Source organism: Balaenoptera borealis (assembly GCF_965194805.1).
Source record: "Balaenoptera borealis genome assembly, chromosome: 9".
NCBI lineage: Eukaryota > Metazoa > Chordata > Mammalia > Artiodactyla > Balaenopteridae > Balaenoptera > Balaenoptera borealis.
Window position 1 is genome coordinate 39,057,176 of NC_138873.1, and position 15,624 is coordinate 39,072,799.

Genomic DNA, 15,624 nt, shown 5'->3' on the forward strand with positions numbered 1-15,624 from the left:
TGTGTGTGTACCTGCTGAAACTAATTTAGATATATATAGAATGGTCAAGAGCCCAATACAGAATGACATAAAATGCCAAGAAATAGCATCCTAATTAGATACGAAAGATCACATTAGGTTGCTCTCTGTTATTTTAATACTTGGTTTTCCATTCACTTGTACTTAGTATTAGTCTAGAAAGTCTACAGGAAAAAGAAGAATCTAGTCATGAATCTGTAACCCTTAAATATTTAAAATATGTGAATAGTTGTTTATAATTTACCAACATTTGATCAGATTTTAGAAGAAAATTAATTCATTAAAAAGTCTTATAAAACAGAATGCGCTTTTTTGTACATTCAATATCATAAATACAATTTATCATCAGATCTTGAGCAAACGAAAGTATAAACCTTTTCAAGAAAATCTTTTCCACAAAGGCTTTACCATGAGTAACAACTAATGTAATTTTTTAAGAGTATCTTTTTTTTTTGAATTTTATTTTATTTATTTTTTATACAGCAGGTTCTTATTAGTCATCCATTTTATACATATTAGTGTATACATGTCTATCCCAGTCTCCCAGTTCATCCCACCACCCCCTACCCCTGCCACTTTCCCCCCTTAGTGTCCATATGTTTGTTCTCTACATCTGTGTCTCTATTTCTGCCCTGCAAACCAGATGGAATTCTAATTCAGGTCCCAAACCGCTGTCTCGTCAAAACCTCTGGTTTATTTCATTTAAGGTAAGCCTGACAAGCTCCGGGTCTATGGACCATGCCAAAACCCTTACTTGTTGTCTGTTCAAAGAGACCACTGTGAGCAAAGACATGGGCTGGGGGAGAGTGTCTGGTGACTAGATCATGTTTTAGAAAGACAACTGTGATTACCACGTCCATGTTGAGGAGGAACTGGACAGGGTCCAGTTGGAGGCAGGGCCACTGATTTATCTTTGGAGATAACAAAGGTGAGAGGTAACACAGATTTAAAGGAGGATAGGAAAAAAATGTGAATCGGAAAGGACACAGACAAAAGTACCCTCCCCTTCTTTTTCATATCACTTGGCCTGAACTAATGCGGACTTTCAGCATCTCTGGGCTGGATTGCTATAAAATTGTCTCCTAAATTCCCACTTTTCCAACTTTTTTCTTTAAGATTATCCCACTCAATAGATATTGGTGGGCTGAAGTCATGAACAAATGAATTACATCACATTAGTTTTTCAATTGGCCATTTTCCATGATTTGTTCTCTGACTTAAAATACTCATTGATTCTCCAGTCGTCATAAAATACAGTTTAAATTCAAAGTCCATCCCACTTTGACTTCAACCTATCAGATTTCTCCAGTGTATCTTTCTTGCCTACCTTACATCAACTCGTCACATGAGACTGCCTAGACTTATAACATATCCAAAATGCAATGTATGAATTTTCGCTCTATACTTAGCTGCACTGTTTCCCTCCCTATGCGTCTCTATATACCAAATCATGTCATCTTTGAAGACATGCTCAATCTTTAACTCTTTTATAGCATTTTAGTCCACACACCACAACTCCTTCTTCTGAACTATTAAACAATTTCTGTCTGTAAAAATTTATTTTGCCATTTATAGAACCAATTTTAATAATATAAGGATATGACTGGTAGGCAGAAATAAGATGTACTGTTTAAAAGCATGATTGTCTTTATAAGGTGTAATTTATGTCCACTTTCTGTCTTTTACTTAATTCATCGATGGCTATCTTATTCAGATTTGCATAAAAATGTTTTTAAATGGGGCTTATTGATGGCTGTTTAACAATTCAACTTCCTTCTTTTCTCCTACCAAACACTGGTTAGTTCATACCTGGTATATTAGCATAATATTTTGGATTATATATCAGCCTGGTAGCTTCATAAAACATGCTTTTTAAAGCATGTCTGATCTTTAACTCCGAAGCATATTTACATTTCCACTGACTCTGTTTTCCTAGGTCTTACTGTAAATTTCCTTTGTGGTTCCCAAATGTGACCCATCACAGCTATATGTGTTAGCACTGCATAATTTTCTTAAGATGAGCAGCTGCAGCTGCCTGATTCTATTAATTTTCTCATCAGACTATGTTAATATCACTTTAAAATAGAAGCTAACCTTTTTAACATGGCACATTGTATACTTATTTGTTAAATAATTTGCTTTATTTTCTACTGTATATCATGACTACTTGAAATAAAAGTTTTATGATAAAAATACTATGTTCCCAATGGTAAAATGTGTAAAATGCAGAAAGTAGGAAAACGAAAATTTCTCCACAGTCCTACAACTCTCATATAATCATTGCTTACGTTCCAGTGCATTTTCTTCTCCTCTTTGTTTAACATATTATCAACATAAATGTGATCATATTTTCATACATTCATTTCTATCACACACACTTAAGACTATTAATAATCATTGCCCATATTATCACAAACTCTTTGCAAACATTACTCCTAGCAGTTGAAAGATCATCCATCATAGAAACATCCTGGGGCTGCAGGGTTCTTTCTCACAAGGATCTATATTCTCCTTCAGCTCATGGATTCTGAGTCTGAGAACTATCTCAGGTCAGGAAACTAGGCATAATATTCTAACTTTATATTTGGATAGCTGCCTTCATTCCTTTTCTCTTTTTTTTCATTTAATATTTTAAGCAACATTTATTGTCTTCCTATCTTTCTTTCCCATAGGAACACCATGTTTAATAACCATATCCATAGCTCCCTTAGGGCCAGGCCCTTATGATTGCCACTCTGACCTTGCCACTCATTATAATAACTGCACCCAACATACTTCTGGTGTTTAAATGCCATCACCTAGCCAGCAGTATTTCTGAATCCTGTCATCCCCATTGTTCAGGAAATCCTTTCACTGAGTTTCTCTAATGTACCAGGTCTCTTTACCATAGTCCTTTTGATTACTACTTCCCCTGCAGCTTTCACATGTCTTAGATATTGCACTCTCCAGTGTATGTTCTCCCATGAATATCCCACCCTATTTCACCACTATGAAAGTTTTAAGAATTGCAGGTCTATAACATGTTTTTAGTCCACCCAGGACCAATGATATGATCCTCCTTGCCAGCCAATTGGTGAGTTATTTAGCGGAACTGTAATCTTGCCATTGAGGAAGTTTTCATCTAGTTGAAAACAGTGAGGAGAGATATGTATATTAATCATGTAAATACAAGTCTCTTCATGTATTTCAACAGAAAATATTTGTGATATTCCCAAGAGTGAAAATCCCCAAAGTCTTACATCCTAGGAACAAAGCAATGAGTTCCACATGTTATAAATCACAATACTTTTTATAATCACATTTAACCATTATCTTACAACTTGGAAGAACAAATGTAGTGACTATAAACTTCAGAGAGAAAATTACCCACTTAATTTCTTAAAAGATGCATTATTTTCAGAAAAAGGGGGTGGGAGACTTTCTTCCCACTTAATTTTAGTTGGTGAGTTTTGCATGATCTGCCAAGTTAGGTTGATTAATTATATTATATAACCACTGTATTTTGTTCTAAAGACGTAATCTTCTTGTTACATAGTTTATTTATATTATCTTCTCCAGCATGGGGCAGGGAAGAAGTGCATGGGCAGGACTGACAGTAACCAAGTGACTTCTCTGACTAGGTATCATGCCAATCTCTTTCATATTGTTATCTTGTTTAATCCTCAAAATAACACCAGGTGGAAGGTATCACTCCCATTTTATATGCGGTAACAATGACCGCGATCAGTTAAGTAGTCTATCTAAAGTTGAAATCTGGATGTGGCTGAGACAAGACTTAAGCCCAGGAATGCTTGCTTCTAAAGTCTGACCTATTCTAGCACTTGTCAGGGGAGAGACAATTCTGCTTTCAACTATATCCTATATAATTTTTGTCCAAATACCTCTTTATGAAGAAAGCATATAATCAAACCATGACTTTCCTAGCAGTTTTCGTGGGTGAAAGAAGACAATCTCCTTCCTCCTTACATGACCTTATGATGAAACACAAGTCACAGTGTCATTTCTCTTACCCTCTATCCAACTTAGGAATGTTTTTGTGTTTTTAAAATTAGGATATAAATAACTTATGGGAAGATTCCAAGAATAAAGGAAAGAGAGGCGATAGTTCTAATTCCAATGCCGATACATGAGTTTCCAGTAAACAATTCCAAAAAAACAGGAGCTAAATAATAAAGGGAAAGCCTTAAAAGGAAAACCTTGGACCACGTGAAAAATGTAGCCTTGACTCAAACATAGAAACTATGAGACTCAGGGAAAATGAAGGAAACCTCTACTTCTGTGAGTACTGTGACCTATTCTAAGAGGTAGAGGGGCTTACTGTAAAGGCAGTGATGACAAGAGAAAACCAGAACTGCAAAGAGGAAAAGACAAAGCTCAGCAATGGACTTTCTGGGAGCTCTCCGTGGTGCTGCTCAATTCAGCCTAAGCCTACTTTGATGGTTTCTATGCAACATTGAAGTCACATTAGCTCTTTTCTGAGTTAAGGCACTTTCCAGATCCAAATATCTATGAAACTAGAAAACAGCCTGTTATGATTTACAGCAGAGTGGTTTACCCTCCTTTCACTGAATAAATTATAGCTCTAAGTTTAGCATATAGTAGTAACCCATTATGATGCTGATTATCTACTCCCTGTTGAGACAGTAGGCCTCAAATACCACTAAATGTAGTTTGTTTACCAGTTCTGCTGCAACCCATCATTGTCTTATGTGGGGTAGAATGTGCTTTTCTTAGCCATCTTAGGAGAGACAATGGTCTGACTAGTAGCATCTTTTTGAGGTTTTCTTTTAAAACCAAGTGATAAAATTGCCTATCTGCCTGAATTTCATCTTACTTGAAAATAAACCTGGTTTTCTAAGCTTTAGAGTCTTAGTTCATAATGATTTGCAAAGAATTATGGGTATATCTCTTGGAATATTTTTGGGTTTTTGGAAATAAATTTACTCCATATTTAATCCTAGAAAAATATCTCTGGGGATTTAAAGAACATAATAATAAAAGCTATTACTACATAAAAGAAGAAGAATTTCTCCCTTAGATCATTATCTATAGATAAAAATGATGGCTCATGACCCTCATTTCTATCGTCTTGTGGTCATAAACTAGAAAATGGTTGGCTTTAAGGAGTTAAGGAGCTTCCAAGTCAATAAGGCAGACTGAATAAGCACAATTTCCTCACCTTCCTCCACAAATTTAAATGACAGTAAACAGTACAAACTATAATAAATTTACAACAACACTGAAAACTAAATGAGGCAGAGTAACTTTATTAAAGCAGATATTTGATAAAATTTTAGAAGATGAAAAATACATGTGGTTCTAACTTCCACTTCCAGAAAGACAGAATAATCAAATCATACTTTTCCCTATTCTTCTCATTAAGTATAACTAAAAAACCTGGGCAGTATACATAAAACAAACATAAGAAGACTATAAATGGTGAAAAGAAAAAGGCAGACCAGCTAGAGACTTTGGGACCCAAAGAATAAAATACTGGCACATTCCCTGGGCTTGATTTTGCCTCAGGTATCCCCGATTTATAGCTCAGGAAACTGGCAACTGGAAACGGGCACAGACAAAAGAGCCCTAACTAAAGCTTGCTCTCACTGGCCAAAGGACCAGGAAAGACGCATACTAGCAACACACAAAATTTTTAGGCAATAACTACTCTACTCCAGCCAAGCACTAGAGGAAAAGAAAAAAACAAAAACAAAAACATGTGACCTCACTCTCACCCACACCAGTTAAGGATGAAAGCACCCTCATCAAGCTGTGATGAGGTATCCCAGCCCCCACCAGGGTCATGTAAGAGAAGACTGAGTACGTAGCCAGGAGTTTCATCCCTATTATATCAATGTTAGTATCCTGGTTGTGAGATTGCACGATATTTTTGCAAGATGTTACCATTGAGGAAAACATATATGAGATCTCTCTGCATTGTTTCTTACAACTGCACGTGAATCTACATTAATTTCAAAATAAAACTGAAAAGTTTAATTAAAAAACATGTGATCCAGAAACATTATGATACACAGAGGATTAAGACCACAGATACAATGTCCACGCGATAGTAATACCAGAAAAGGGATCAGAGAAAAATTGAAAGGAAAGAATAACAAAAATGTTTCTGTTTCTAACTGAAGGATTCATTAAGGTGTGGTAGACACAAGAAGATCTGCTCCCAGATGCATGCTTGTAAAAGCCAAAGATGAGGGCTTCCCTGGTGGCGCAGTGGTTGAGAATCTGCCTGCCAATGCAGGGGACACGGGTTCGAGCCCTGGTCTGGGAAGATCCCACATGCCGCGGAGCAACTAGGCCCGTGAGCCACAACTACTGAGCCTGCGCGTCTGGAGCCTGTGCTCCGCAACAAGAGAGGCCGCGATAGTGAGAGGCCCGCGCACCGCGATGAAGAGTGGCCCCCGCTTGCCACAACTAGAGAAAGCCCTCGCACAGAAACGAAGACCCAACACAGCCATAAATAAATAAATTAATTAATTAAAAAAAAAACAACAAACTGGTGAATTAAAAAATAAATTAAAAAAAAAAAAAAATCCAAAGATGAAAAAATATCCTAAAATCTTTTACAGGTACCTACAAAGTAACAAAAATTTGTCTGAATCCAGGCTTCTTATCAGAAATAATGGATGCCTAACAACTATAAAATAATGATTTCAAAGTACTGAGGGAAATTATTTTGAATCTATATTTATATATCTAGACAAAACTATTAACCGATGTGAAAAAATAAACACACTTTAGAGAATGCAAGTGTTCTGCAACTTTACCTCCCTCGTACTCCTTCAGGTGGAAAAAAAAAAAATATATATATATATATATATATATGTAAACAAAACAAAAAAGAGAGAAAAGAATTCAAGGACTTGAGGAAAGGAAATCTAAGACACAGCAAATATTACACAAGAATGAAATTTGAAAGTTTTCTATAATGACAGCTCTAATACAGACCTAATAAACAAGAGGAAAAAGTCATAACAGGAAATAAAGAGCTCCTAGAATACCTTCAAGAGGAAAGTGGATTCCTTATAGTACACAATATGATTGAAAAACTAGGTACTGATAGTATAACTTTTACTTTATTAATTTATGTACTAAAATTATATTGACTTTTTGCATGTTTTCACTAGATGACTAAACAATAAGTAAAACTTCAACTGGTTTTTAAAGCACTTGATAGATATTGACAAAATGGTGAAAGCTGGTGGACTCTACATCCTAAAATTTGACATTGATTTCAGTCTTTAAGCCTATGCAACAAGACTACAGTGAAATCCTTTCAGTGTTTCAGCAGCTAGTATTCTTTTTTGGGGAGTTTCTCAAGGTAGGTAATCTCGAATTTTTTTAAAAGTCATATTCTCATTTTACGAAAATTAAATCCCCAATTCAGAGGATTTCTAACTTTCAAGGTAAAGCAACAAAAATATCACTATTTAAGACTACGTCTTACATGTAGTCTTAAGACGCTAGAAGAATGATTTACTATTTTTCTCCTTTTAAAATCGGGATCTTAGGAGCGCTGAACTGATTGAATCACAGCTGTGTTACCTTTGTTATGGGGATATAGCTATAGTGACCCACGTACATAGAAATTGCCAGCACCCCTACCTAGGCAAAGCTAGTCGGGTACAGAGATTGCAATAAGTACACAGAATGGATTGTAGGAAAACTGCATTTATTTCTTTGTGCTTAAATGTTGGAATAAAACTTTCTTGAAACACTGTCTAATTATCACCTCTTCCTTTCAGAGAACATAAGCAAACATGCTATAAAGAGCTGATAGAAGAGTCATCATAGGTATTTTAGGCAATCAGCATTGTGAAGGAGAAGACGAGGTGTCCACCATTCCTCTTCTTCCTAGAATCACAGACTACATTTCTTCATCTCCTTTATAGTTATGGGTGTCGACTTGACTGAGTTTTCTAGCCAACAGAATTCAAATTCAAATAAACAATGTACACTGTTTGCAGGTTTGGCCCATAGACATGTATCATATGTGATCCTCCATGCTTTTTCACCTTATAGGGAAATGCAATGAAACTGACCAAAGTGACCCGGGAAGCCACACATAGAAAACGGCAGGGCAACAAAGTGGAAGGAACATGGGTTACTGACTCGCTAGGAGAAGCACCAAAGCTTGATCAAAGCACCCTATTTGATTTCACCGTGAGATGGTTGAGCAAATGCACACATTTTCATTTGTTTGTTACAGCAGCTATCATTACCTTATATAACTACCTCACACTCACCCACATCTTAAAATTCCAACTGACTGAGGCCTTTCAAACTGCAGTTGACCTCAAGCCATAGAAACACACTATTTTTAATTGTGCATCAAATAGAAGCCCAGGATTAATACAAGGGGGCATTCCTCTTATGAGTTTATTGTGACTTCTCCAATTGCTGATATGAAGAAAATTAAGCCCATTAAAAACAAATCCTCAGAATAGTTAAAGTGAAGAATAAAGAGTATTTTAATTTCCAGATCAATCTTAAGAGAATATAACAAGAGTGCTACTCATGGATGGGACAGAAGAATCACTCACCTCCAAGATTCTGACAATATGGTACCAGAATTTTAAAACTTAAGAAAACAAAAATGACTCCTTAATTTGAGATTTCAAAAGATTTTGATTTAGATGTCCAGGAGGTTACGTTTATGAAGGTGAAATGACTAAACACTTGAAAGATAAGCATGTCAGTTTTATCAACATCTGTAGGAAAATCTGATAGCACTGGGGTCTTAAACTAATTTTTTCCAGTTTTATCAAGGCATGATTGACAAAAATTGGATATATTTAAGGTATACAGCATGATATTTTGGTATACACATACATTGTAAAATAATTGTCACAATCAGGCTAACTAACATATCTATCACTTCACATAATTACCTTTTTTTATGTGTGTGTGTGGTAAAAACAGTTGAGATCTACTCTCTTAGCAAATTTCAAGTATACAACACATTATTATTAACTATAGTCACCATTCTGTCCATTAGGTCTCCAGGATTTATTCATCTTATAACTGAAATGTTGTACCCTTTGACCAGCATCTCCCCATTTCCCCAACCTCCCGACCCCTGGTAACCACCATTCTCCTCCCTGTTACTATGAATTTGACTTTTTAGATCCCACATGTAAGTGAGATCATGCAGTACTTGTCTTTCAGTGCCTGGCTTACTTCACTTAGCATAATGTCCTCAAGGTTCATCCGTATTGTTGCAAACAGCAGGATTCCTTTCTTTTTTAAGGTTGTATCTAAACTAATTTTTTTAAGATAAATGAATGTTCACATTTTGCCATTTTGATTTGAAGAGAGTGAAAAAAATGAAGTTCTACTGGGAGAGAAGAATATATCAAGATGCATTTACATTGCTAATAAAAAGAATAAGAGAGAACTTGCAGTTACTCATCTTTTTTGTTCTCCAGTTAAAGACTTGTCTTAACATAGCCAATAAAATGAAATGTAGAATAGCTCATATGGCTGTTCAGTTTTTCATTATAGGTAGTTACTTTCTATCCATTTATCATTATCTCAATGACTCAAACAGAAAGATTATTTGCTTCCTTCCCTTTTGTTGCTTAAATTATTTGGCTATTAGAAGAAAAATGATAGCTAGTCTCCTTTTCAGTGGTTGAAAGTGTACAGGTATTAAATTGTATGGATAATTACTGATACTCCTTACTTTAATTCAGTAAGTGTATGTTAAGTAAGCCTAGAGCACTCATCTCTTTATTTTTTTTTCAAGGTTGACAGCTACTTCCTATAACTAGACATTTTAAATGGATTTAGCTGCTAATCAAAAAAAAAAAAAAGCAATTTTAATGCAAGAAAAAATAGTGAGATATATGCACATACACATGTATGTAGGTACATGTATGTGTTATGTGTATGTGTATATATGTACATATATATGCAGAATTAACCTGGCCTGTTAGCAAAGTTTATATAATCCTTAGCCTGCTTGCTGAACTGAATATTATATATAGCTTTTACATGTCTATTGTCAGATTTTAAAAAGACTTCCAACGTCCTACTTCTGGGGACTAAACCTCTCAGCCAAGCCACATTCTCATACCATGAAATCAAGCAACTTCAGGGTTTTCACTCATTTTGTTTTAGGTTAAGAAACAACTGAAAGGAAGCACACTTAGCTCAGACAGCTATGCGTGTGATGAACAAAATGTCACTTTTTTTTTTACACACTGCCCTTGTCACTATTTCTCAACATGGTTCTGACTATGCATACAAAATGTGGAAATAAATGCTCCCACCTCTAGGCTGTCTGAATAAATACAGTTCATGAGTCCGTGTGTTCATTTTCAAAAAGACAGGTATTGTTTCAGACCTCTACCATCAATGCACCATCATGCTGCCTTAAATTTACAAGGCAGCTTGCATGCAAGAGGTTTCTGCTATTGCCAGAAGCATTATAAGCCTGAAAACTATTGGTAGGTTAACAACCATTGCAAAAAACACTGTTGCAAAGCAGAGTCCTTTTGTCTTATTATGAAAGCCTAATTTGCTCAATATCTCACTGACTTCCTTTTTAATGTTCTCCCATAACTGTCCTACATACACACACACACACACACACACACACATACACACACACGCACGTACACACACATGTGCAATTTCAAAGCTAGCAGGAACTGTGGGTAAGATCGGGAAGACTGAATAAGCTAACGCTAGACTGAAGTTAATGGCGCTCCTCACCCGCTAGCCCTGGACAGGGATATTCCAAGTCATTAGCACGGCCTTTGTTTTTGGCAAGATCCCCTAGGTAGCACTGGGCTTCCAAACAGTCAGAGCCAGAATTTGTAGTGGCAGCACTTTCTGCCTTCCACATGAATGACCAGAGCTCTCAGAGCTAGCAGATTGGTGTAACAGCAGTAACACTGGACCTTTGAGTCAAAAGAAAGGGCCAGCATTAAGTACTGTGAATTGATTACATATTCTTTATTCTTTCACAAGTCCTATTTATTAAGGGCTCTTACAATATCTGGCACTGATTTAGGCACTTTGTGATGGCCCTACATCTGAGTCTTAGGTAGCAATTCAAAGAGCTATTCAATTCTTTGTTACAGCCAAACCCCTTGTCAGCAAGCTACCTCTTGACTACGTTATGTACTTTTCAGCAGATGGAGTTTGGGGATTCCTGTGAAATTGTGAAAGCAACAGCACAGAGACTCAGCAGAACAGAGCTAAGGGGGAATAACAGGTAAATACATCCAAAGGGCAACAAACAACAGAGGTAGGGTCAGGATATGTTTTAAAAAATCACAAATAAGAGATTCTGGATTCATAAGAGAGTTTGAGTTTTTCACTACCAAAGAGTTTTAAGAATGGTAATATTTTATAAGAAAAATATTAAAATAGAGCAACAGCAACCAAAAAATATTAAAAGCATACTGCTTCGTTATAAATTCAGTCTAAGCTGTTCCAGCTATTTCCAAACATTTCATGTTTTAATTGGCTTCCCAGGCAGATATCTTAGAGTCAACAAGTCACATCCACTTAATCTTGTATTGATTTTCTAAGATGCTTCCTGTTACTACCCTAATCAATTACATTCTTGTAAGGTGCAAGACAATTTTCTCTTTCTCTTTTCCTTCCGACTAAGAATGAATACTTTATTTCCACAGAAAATATCTGATGTTGCCTCTTATCTGTCAAGGAGCCGCATTGTGTTGGTAAAAAATCTTTTATGCCTTTCATTTAAAAAAATAGTTTGAAGATTCTGCAAAGAGAAAGCGTACAGAATTGCCTTGGATTGGTATAATGAGTGGCTTACCAACTTGTGGTTGTGAGGATAAAAGTTCTCTTTGGCTAGCAGAAAAGTGCCTTGCCCTTGTCCTTCATCACAGGGAACTGGGAGGTTGGTAGTCACTCAAAGAGACCACTCACTGGGAAGAAGAAAATGGTTCTGACACTTGGTGTCCAAAAAAGTGCAAGGTCAGCCATTTGTGACTATTTTAGTACTGTACTATCCCAACAAAGAAATTTCACCTGGATTGAAATGTGAGGATTTTGGGCATGGGGGAGGAAAGTTACTTTAACCTGAGGTTACCCATTTTTTCTTAGGCACAGCCCTGGAAACAACAGAAACAACAAGGGGGCATGGGAGGCACAAACTATTGGATGTAAAATAGGCTCAAGGATGCATTGTACAACACGGGGAGTATAGCCAGTATTTTGTAATAACTGTAAATGGAAAGTAACCTTTAAAATTGTATAATTTTTGGGCTTCCCTGGTGGCGCAGTGGTTGAGAATCTGCCTGCCAATGCAGGGGACACGGGTTCGAGCCCTGGTCTGGGAAGATCCCACATGCCACGGAGCAACTGGGCCCGTGAGCCACAATTACTGAGCCTGCGCATCTGGAGCCTGTGCTCCGCAACAAGAGAGGCCGCGATGGTGAGAGGCCCGTGCACCGCGATGAAGAGTGGTCCCCACTTGCCGCAACTAGAGAAAGCCCTCGCACAGAAACGAAGACTCAACACAGCCAAAAATAAATAAATAAATAAATAAAAGAACGTGAATTTCTAAAAAAAAAAATTGTATAATTTTTTTAATTAACAAAAAACCAGAAACAACAAGATTCAGGGAAGACATTCATTCTTTGGAATCAGACAACCTGGACTCAAGCCTTGAGGTCAGTTGAGAAAATTCAGGTAAGTGTCTTTAAACTCCCTGAAGTTTCATTATCTGTCCTACAAAATGGGATCAATATAAGTACCTCCAGGGTAGTCTGGGTGTCCTCTATATCTAATCCCTCTCCTTTGATCCAAGTCAATTCTTCTACCCAGCAGATCTTTCCAAAGAAGAAGAGTGACCAGGTCACTTTCCTGTCCCAAGTGTCCCCATGTCTGGAGTACACAGGTCAAACCACACAGCATGCCTTCCTCCAGCCCATAGGGCCAGGTCTCAGCCTGCCTTTCCCAGATCACCTCTGGTCATTTGTTTCAATTCATTTCTCACTCTAGCCATATCAAAAATGATTTATCACATACTTTCAATGCTTTATAGCTGTCTGTTTGTTCAAGTCACCTCCCCCAAAGTTTCCCTGCCCAAAATGCCCTTCCTGTCCTTATTCCCTTAGCAAACTCTTGCTCCTCCCTCAAGGCCAAAGCTATCTCCACAATCACCACCTTTCCAACTGTGCCTGGAGTTTCTCCCAAAAGAAACAAAGATTAATTTTCACCAGGTGAAAAAAATCTCATTTTTTGTTTGGCTTCCAACAAGAAAAAAATATATTATTTGGCATCTAACATGAAAATATCTAGATGCTGTTTAACCAGAAAGTGAAGTGATTTTTTAAAAATGGAATCTGTGTATCTATAGTATGAGCACTAAAAGCAAAATATGATATTTTTCAGATTCCCAAAGTCAATCATCTTTAAGTCTTCACAGCCTAGGTAGTCACTGAATTGTGAGAAAACCAGCACACATCCAAAAAAAATGCCACTTGAAAAATGAGCTTACCCACATCAATTACTTTGATCATTAATATCACCTGCTAAGTACAAGGTGTATTATTTCTAATGTAATACTTTAAAATTGGTATAAATGAATAGACTGACAGCCAAACAAGTTAAGTAATTTGCCCAAATATTTGATATGTGGCAGGGCTGCCATCCAAACCCAGGTCTGTCTGCTGCTATAGCCCGTTTCCATCCTTCAACAGTGTCTCTCTGTTGGCCTTCTACTGTGATCACAGGTGGATCTTACAGCAATGGTCTCTGTGTTTTTATCCAAAGTATAAGGTGCTATCTCTAGCTGGGTCACTTAAAATACTTGAGGAAAAAGGGGATTGGTGTATGCAGGTAGACAGGTTATACAGTCACCTCTGTATAAAGGAAGAGAGATGGGCCCTCTTCAAAACACAGTTACGTCCCTTAATAATACACATCATTAAATTAAGTTTCCTCCCTGGCACTAGACCCACTGGTAGCTTTCCTTACTTTTTGTTTAATCCCCTAGGATATTTTTTTGTTGGCCTAAATAAAAGTAACATATTATAGCAGAATGATAGCGTGATATAAATTATCACTGAGTTATTAAAAATATTCTCACCTCTTAATTTCCCTGACTGGGTTAATTGGAAGGGGTTTATTATTGTGGTGGTGGTCTTAGTGATGGCGGTAGTTGTGTTTAACAATCTAAAATTGCGCATATGTGTCTTTACTTCAAACGCTTTACGGTTTCCTGTTAATCTCAAAAAATAAAGTTTATTCATGCTCTGTGTGAAACATATCAAGACACAATAATATTTCTCACATAGTAAGTGCAAAATAAAAGAGTCTTCATTAGAAAAGTCAGAAAAGGTTACTTCAGTATGAAAGTAAGTATGAAATCACACCTGTCACAATGGAACATTTTTAGCACATCTTATATTCCTATTCAGAATCACCATTGTTTATAGATATCGATATAGGCATAGACACAGATATAGACATGGATATAGAGCATTTAAAAATTAATTTGAACTACAGAAAAAATGAGTTTAAAAGTTAGTAACGTGTCAAATTTATTCCCAGGAGGAGCTCCCTTCTTTTAAGTGGCTTCCCGATGGACAACGAGGAGGAATCAACCCTTCTTACTCAGTCTGGGTCCTGGGAGCGAGGAAAGGGGCTTGGGACCGTGGTGGGGAATAGAGACAAGGCAGTTCAGCAGAGGTCCCTGCAGGGAGGGGGACCATTCCCCTCTCTAACACAAGCACAGAGCTTTAATCTGGCTGTAGCTCCTGTTGGGCTGACCCTCAGCACTTAAAAAAGTCCTGATCGGAGCCATGGGTAATGGGGAAGTTCCCCAACATGTCCAAGTGGTCAGTTTTTTCCTCCACCGAGGACTTATCATATTACTATTAAATGACTCCATAAAGTGTGTAAATTAGCAAACAGCAAGATATTGAGTCTATTCTTGAGGTGTTTGTTTTTTTCAATTTTTTTGGAAATAATATGAGTTCTCCAGCTCTTCATATGCTGAAGGCCTAGACGACCCCTCATGCCAGTAAAATTGGGATCACGATTATAAAAGGCTAGGTTACCATTCTGTGTTAAGTAATATGGTTGGTAGTAACCAATTTTCTCTATAAAGTGAAGAACACTTTACATGCTGATGGCAGGAGGGCAGAATTAGGACTGATTCTAAATGATACACACATTTCCAAACACTGTGTTTCCCCATGCCCTCCCAACTCTGATTAACTGTCTCTATGGAGTTAAAAAGAAAGTGTAGTTCAAGATAAGGTAGGAGCAAGGCCGACTCACCAAGAGCAAGTCAGGAAATCTGCATCAGGGAAAGCCTATCAGAGAAAAGGATCAGTGTGTCTTATTCACTCCAGAGGCAAAACCCAAACTGTGAATTCAATTTGGTTAAGATGTCCTGCTACTTGGAGAAGTGACCTTTTTTTAGCAGGCCATCATCTTTCAATTTAGGTGCCTATAGACACAGTCAGAAATTACTGTGAAGCAGAAATCTAGATAATTCTGGTTGTTCTACTTAAAAAAAAAAAAATCTAGCATCCTGGACTAATGAATGACAACAATAAAATTAGTTATTTTGTGATATTTTCAGTGATAAAC

General features: G+C 37.0%; 1 protein-coding gene across 1 annotated transcript in view; it reads right to left on the reverse strand.

Annotated features, from left to right (window-relative positions):
* Positions 1 to 15,624, reverse strand: part of CLVS2 (clavesin 2) — a 69,224-nt gene that overhangs the window by 40,865 nt on the left and 12,735 nt on the right. The gene's annotated exons all lie outside the window — the stretch shown is intronic.